The sequence below is a fragment of the Blastomyces gilchristii genome (genome assembly GCF_000003855.2).
Source record: "Blastomyces gilchristii SLH14081 genomic scaffold supercont1.15, whole genome shotgun sequence".
Taxonomy (NCBI): Eukaryota; Fungi; Ascomycota; class Eurotiomycetes; order Onygenales; family Ajellomycetaceae; genus Blastomyces; species Blastomyces gilchristii.
This window is the reverse complement of record NW_003101668.1, coordinates 555,110-563,083: the sequence shown is the minus strand read 5'-3', so window position 1 is coordinate 563,083 and position 7,974 is coordinate 555,110. Positions and strand designations below refer to the sequence as shown.

Sequence of the window (7,974 nt, the reverse complement as noted above, 5' to 3'; positions counted from 1 at the left end):
CTCATGATTTCATTTATAGATATGAGAAAAAGAACCATTCCCGTCTCTTTATAGCCAGGCCAGCGGCGCTCCGCGCCCCCTCACGTATGGAATCAGTGCCTATGGCCCCAAATTGTTTTTTGAAAAAAAATCACCACTCACCCCACATACATGTATAAATATTCACTTTGATTACTGATTCTCACACTTTTTCTTTCTTTCCTTCTCTAATGTTTTTCTCTTTGTTATATAAGACCTATAATATTATACTGATCTATTCAGTGTAGGCCTCTTACACTAGAAAAACATTCATCATCTTCTTATTAGAAATGATTATTCACATATTATCTTCTTATTAGAGATGATTATTCATTGAGATAACTGAATGCATAACAATGTATAAGAAATAGAGAAACAGTTAAACAGTTAAGTGAATATTAAGTTCTCAGATAGAAGCTTACTCATCAGTCACTCTGACTCAGTAACAAGATCTTATAAAGAGAGTAAGATCTTATAAGAGAATATCAGTGAAGAATCTGAAAGTTTTAACACTCTTAATGTATAAGATATTTATACAATTATAATTTCATAGATATCATACATCTGACAATTGATATAATCATGTTTAATAATAGTATAAGAGAACTCTTGAACATGAGTATAAACACAGTGTTACAGTGACTCTAAGTACTGTTGAAATTATAATAATAATAAATAACTGATATGCATGCAACTTAATAACATTAATATGAAGAAATTCAATAATTATTTCAATAAGAAATTCTTATACAGACAATTTCAATATCTACAGAATTAAATATAAAAGCACTGAAAGAATGCTTAGACACTTCTATATATTTTAATACTTCTGATCTCACTCTCTACTCATCATGAAGAATGAAAGTACTTATGAAACTGAGTGTGAATGAAGATATCATCAGTTCACTAATCAATCAAGATTAATATATCAATAAATAATTGAAGAATTGTGTGAAATAGAAGTTTCATCTATGAATGAAAGTATATAAATCAGTTTTATGAACACTTGATAATATTATCAAATATCTTGATATTCTGTTCTGAGACACTGTTATACAACAGAAAGTATTAGATTAATTACAGAGCATTTAACAGAGAAATACTTCTCTTATAACATTTATCTCTGACTTCAACATCAAGATTCTAGAAGCAGGTGATTAATCTTGAGAGAATTGAATAAAGATTAACATGCTCAAGAAGATATTAACTTTCAAACTCTTACAGATTCTTATAAGTGTAGACAAAAATCAGACTTATAAAGACTTCTGTACACAGCTTCAGACATTGAACAATCATCTTATCAAGCTCAAGAGTATACAGAACAGTGATAGAAGATATTACATTTCAGTCACTCACACATCTATGCTGAAGAATAACAATAATAATGCAGATACTATAAACTGAGTAGACTTGAATATCTATATATAAGCAAGAGTCTCTGCTGTCTGAACAGACTTTCAGATTTCTGAGATCACTTCTGAAGAAGTTGCTGATTGACATCAATGTGAAGTATATATCAACTATAACTGATCAGAACACATTGCTTTTAACTGCTGATTAATCTATATATCTTCATACTTGAGAGAAAGATCAGTGCCTTCTCATTTAAAGAATGAATCAGTGTCTGTTCATATTAACTATATTACATTAGAGGAAGATTTAGAAGATAACTATAAGAATATCTTGATAAAACAGAGAAAAGATTAGCTTCTGTTTAAATTTGTAAACAGAAGCTTGAAGAGATCAGATAATAATAATTTAAAGAGAAGATGACAATGAATGTGATTCTTATATCTACTGTCATTGATAATATATATAATATAAAAGTCATAATAGACAGTGATTTATGTTACTATACAATGATAAAATCTTCAGTTATAAGATATTATAATCTTCAGTGTATCTCTTTATTAAAACTCTGACTTCTTGCAGAATTTAATGATCTGAAAGATGTTTATATCTGTTACATAGTAAAATTAAACATAGATGTGAGAGAACATTAATATGAAGATATCTATACATATAAAGTTAATAATCTCAATTATAATCTTATATTAGAACTTGTCTAGCTATCTGAACAAGACATTTTACTGAATTCTTAAAACAGAAGCTTGATATTATCTAATAATGATAGAATTCATGAAGATAATATTCATAAGACTATGAATCTTACACAGATCTCTGTCAACACTTATGAAATACTCTGAAAAAGAAGTTATTATCAAAATCACTGACAGAGTCACTGATAAGTTCACTGATAGCAGAATTATATATCAATCTATTCTGTCAGTCTGATTAATATCAAAAAAGCTCTAGAAAAGTTATCTTATATTATAAGAACAGATTCTCATATAAAACTCTCTTAATAATATCATGAATATCTAGATGTCTTCTGATAAGATAATATTATAAATATACTCTTCTTACAAGATTCTGAAATGAATCACAGTATTAAGTTAGAGAAAAAGAATGATAAGAACTCTGAACTATTATAAGACTCTCTTTATAACATGTTCTGAGATGAACTTCTTCTTCTTCAAAAGACACTCAATAATCTATTGAATAAAGAATTTATATATATTAGTAACTCTTCTACTGCAGTCTCTATTCTCTTTGCAAAGAAATCAGATAAAGAACTCTGATTCTGTATGAATTATCAAGAATTGAATAGATTAATAAAGAAAGACTGTTATTCTTTATCTCTTATCAATGAAACTCTAGCTTGCATTGAACAAGCTTAATAATTTATAAAATTAGATATCATCACTGTGTTTTATAAGATCTGCATCACTGAAGAAGATAAGTAACTTACAGTATTCTAAACATGATATGATCTCTTTAAATGAGTAGTCACACTCTTTGAACTGATTAATGCTCTTAGTATATTTCAAAAGTATATTAACTAAGCACTCTGAGACTTTCTTAATAAATTTGTATCTACTTATCTAGATGATATTCTCATCTTCACTGATGAATTCAGAAAGAAATATCAAGAGTATATATAAAGAGTATTACAATGACTATAAGAAGTGAAACTATCAATTGATATTAATAAGTGTGATTTTGAAGTCAAGAGTACTAAATACTTAGATTTCATTATAGAAGCTGATAATAAAATCTGAATAAATTCTGAGAAGATCTCTACTATTCTTGAATGAAAGATTCTATACACTGTAAAAAATATATAATGCTTTATCAGATTTGCTAACTTCTATTGATAATTTATATAAAACTTCTCAGATATTGTAAGATCACTTACAGAACTCACTAAGAAAGACTCAGTATTTTAATAATTAGCAGATACTGAAGCTGTATTTATACAGATAAAGAAGATGTTTATTAATACTTCTCTACTAATAATATTCAATTTTAATTATAAAATAGTTATTGAAGCTGATTTCTCTGACTATGTAATAGAAGAAGTAATATTATAATATGATAATAAAGATATTCTATCATTATATGTCTTTATATCTAAGAAACTGAGTTCTGCTGAATACAATTATAAGATCTATGATAAGAAACTTCTTATAATTATACACTGTTTAGAAGAATAAGACTCTGAACTTCAAAATATCTCTGAATTTAAGATAGTCACAGATTATAAGAATTTTAAATACTTCACAACTATCTATAAACTCACTGAATGATAGATATGATGATCTGAGTTATTAAGCTGCTTTTATTTTATAATACACTATCATTCTAGTAGCTAGAACTTGATAATAGATATTCTCTTACAATGAGAGTAAGACATATCATTTAATATAACAGATACTCACTGAATGAACTGAGAGTATCAGCTTTTAAATCTGAAGATACTAGTTAATCAAGATGAAACAGCTTATAGCACTATATATACTTCTTCAATTAGAACTGTCACTGATATCTTAACTTCTTCTGAACTTATATTAGATGAGCTATGATATACAGCAGCTTAAACTGATAAACTTCTTTAAGTACTCACTGAAGCAGTATGATAAGAAGTATCTTGATTTCTCTCAGAACTATATATAAGAACTGATATCTCAGAATGTTTAATTAATGATAATAACACTCTATAATTCTATAAATAATACTGAGTCTCTCACTCTGAATCCTTATACACTCAGATAATATAAGAGATACATGATTCACTTATAACTGATTATTCAGATTATAAATAACTGTATAAAATAATCTTCTAAGAGTTCTACTGATCTGAGATATTAAACAGTATCAGATACTTCATTTAAAACTGCAACTATTATTCTTTCATCATCTTGTAAAAGAACTGTAGAAAAGATCTGCTAAAACTGCTTGATATCTCTGATAGAATCTGATAAGATATGATAATTAACTTTGCTGTTAATCTTTCTAAGAGTAAGAATTATAGAAATATTCTGATTATCATGAATTGATTGAGTAAAGATATAATATTAAAATCTTATAATAAGATGAATACTGAACAAGTTACTGAAGCTTTTCTATGAAGTCTATTCTATTAAATATATAAATTACTGAGATCTATAGTATCAGATCAGAGCTGTCAGTTCATAAGCACTCTCTGAATAAGAATCTGTCAAGTTCTCAAGATTATATACTGTCTGTCAACTGTCTATCACTCTGAGACTGATAATGTGTCAGAACAGATAATTCAGACTGTGAAGAATTATCTTTATAAGTTCTGTAATCACTTATAAGATGATTGATATAATCTTCTTCTACATACAGAGATCACTATCAATGATCAAGATACTGTTTTAACAGATATAAGCTCATTCTTTCTTATACACAGTTATCATATAAAAGTGTTGAATCTTCTAGAGATTACACAGTTTACACTGAATCTTTGCAGTTCAATTCAGATTACTGATAATATAGTAATAAAGCTCTGGAATGTCTGTCACTGAGCAGAAGTCTTTATAACAGCTGTAAAATAAGATTAAGAGAATTAAATCAATATTCACTGAGATTCTGCTGAGCAGTATAAGATAGAAGACTTAGTGTGATTGAATCTTAAGAATATACAGATTATACATTCATCTCATACACTGAACTACTGCTATGTCAAGTATAAAGTGATAGAAGTTCTAGATAGTCATAACTACTGTCTTAACACATTATCAGAGATTTATAATATCTTTTATACAAGCTTGCTTTACTATGCTGTCACTGACTTATTCTCTTCTTAACTAACTTCTGACTGACAGTCACCAGGGATCATAGAAGAAGATAATGAGCTTAAGTGAGAGATTGAAGATATTCTTGATAAGAGATTATACAGCTGCAGTTAATAATATCTTGTGAAATAAGTCAGCTATAATTAACTGATCTGGACTCTGAGTTCTGTATTATCTGAAACAGCAGTCCTTGACTAATGAGAACTGCTTCTGAAAGAGAGAAGCTAATGTGATGAGCTGTGTCTGATCAATTATATAGACTATTCTGTACACTTCATAGATTTCTACTGCCTCATTCCCAATCGCCGATCCTCAGCTGCTATGAATGTGTATGTTTTAATCACCAATTCTCAGCTGCTACAAACGCGTGTATATTCTTCCACCCCGAAGCTCCACTGCGTACACCATCACATACATGTATAAATATTCACTTTGATCACTGATTCTCACACTTTCTCTTTCTTTCCTTCTCTAATATTTTTTCTCTTTATTATATAAGATCTATAATATTATACCAATCTATTCGGCGTAGGCCTCTTACAAGTTAAGAGCAGAATGAAAATGCTTAACCTCATAATTAGACACAGTGAAGAAAGTATACAACATTCTCATTATACAGAAATAAGTGAGTCAATTACAACAGAAAATACTGTAATCAAGTATATCTTAACAGAGAACAGATAATCAGACTTCTACAATACAAGCTATACATCTGAATATAATGAATCTAGATCTCAATGTCATTACTAAAGTACTGAATTCTCTGAAAAAGAGATTCTCTGAGTGAAAACCTTGATATTCTGAGTATCAAGCTTGCTTTAACTGCAGATATCAGAATCATGATACAAAGAATTGAACACAGTATACACAGTCAAGAAAAGCAAGAGAGTTAAAAAACTAGTAAGAGAGTTAAAAAAACTAGCAGAATCAGTGAGCTCAGAGACACTTGCTGATATTCTATGAAAAGTCTTTAAAGTGAAAGAGATATCTATGTTAAATGACTCACTGAATTCGCCCCGGTGGCCGAATGGTTAATGCGGCCACCCGGTAGCGCCTTGGCGTGGGAAACCAAGGCGTGTGGGTTCGAAACCCGCAGGGGATACATTAAATCCGGAACTCAAGCACCTCAGGTTCCTAATAAATACAGAGGTGTACAAATCGCTCCAATGAATCACTCTATGTTCCTGGGCTGGGAAGTTATTATCGCATGTATCTAATTGTCACTCCTTTGTATTTTCCTATGTTCTTGTTATCTTGGCGTGATCTCAACATCTGTATTTCCTCCTGTATAACCAACACTTGACCTGTATTTAACATCACGCAAGGACTCATCATAAGCTCCGCTTGCATATAAGTATAATGAAAGAATAATAATAATAATAATAACTCACTGAATTCTGTAAATATCAAGAGAAAGTAGGCTTCTGAATGAGATGCAGATGAGAATGAAGTAAACACTCATCTCAATGTCTTGAGACCTGAAATATTAATGTATAAAGAGTACTTGAGTAAGAATTAAGAGATGACTGCAAAAGTGTTAGCAGATATAGAAGCTTCTACATAATATATTAATAATTATATAATCTGAAGACTGAAAGAGGTTCACTGAGTGAAGAATTCTTAATACATAAGATTATCTAATAACTGATATTTGATAATATCTGCAAGAGTAAGAGTTTTCTTATACTTTAGAGAATAATCTTGCTATATTTGAGTGTGAGAGCTGCAGAACATGAAATATAATCTTATTCTCAGACTTAATTGATTTCAAAGATTTAATCTGCAGATTCAATGACATACATACTATATACAGTTAACTGATAAGAAGAAAACAGTTCATACAATTCTATCAACTGATATAAGAAGAATATTTCACATCTCTGATATAGAAGAGTTAAATCTACTTACACATTAATAAGTAAAGAGAATAATTTACAAAATCTCATCTGAAAGCATTCTGTATATTATACAGAATCTGAAAGTGAAGAAAACTAAGATAAAGAATATGTAAGAGAATAAATATATGAAGAAGCTTCTGAAGAAGTATGAAAAGATCTTTTAAACAGATCTTTTACTGAAATTACTGCTGAAATGAGAATTCATACATGAGATTGACACAGAGAATGTGAAATCAGTCAATCAGAATGCATACTTTCTGTCACAAACATATCTTAAAGAACAGAAGTATCAGATCACAGATCTTCTAGAACATGATCTTATATAATTCTCATCAAGTATATGAGGCTTTCCAGTTCTATTTATGAAAAAGACAGATGAGAAGTGATGAATGTGTATCAATTATTGAGCACTCAATAAGCTTATGATCAAGAATGAATATTCACTGTCACAGATTCAACAACAGTTGAATACAGTTAAAAATGCTTAAGATCTATTAAAGATCAATCTTCTCTCAGAATACTGACAGATCTGTATAGATGAACTGTCAGTATCACAAACTATGTTTAATATATAATAAGAGAAGTTCAAATTTCTAGTAATATCATTCAGTCTGACAAATGCATCTGTTATCTTTCAAATAATAATAAATATGATTCTTTATAAATAGAATAAAACCATATATCTTATATATCTGAATAACATTCTAGTCTTCTCAAACTCATACAATAAACATCTGAAGTATCTTGATAAAGTGCTTATAACTCTGACAGAGCATAAGCTCTATATCAAATCAATAAAGTGTGTGTTTGAAACAGAAGAGTTGAAGTTCATAGAATATATAATAAGTGATGACTGTATACACTTCATCTCAGAGAAATTGAATATTATAGTAAAT

The 7,974-nt window shown here is 29.1% G+C and overlaps 1 pseudogene across 1 annotated transcript; it reads left to right on the top strand.

Annotated features, from left to right (window-relative positions):
• The first annotated feature begins 6,193 nt into the window (after positions 1-6,193).
• BDBG_17459 lies at positions 6,194-6,282 on the top strand (annotated as a pseudogene). The gene has a single exon. The product of its transcript is annotated as a tRNA-OTHER (tRNA).
• The last annotated feature ends 1,692 nt before the right edge of the window (positions 6,283-7,974 follow it).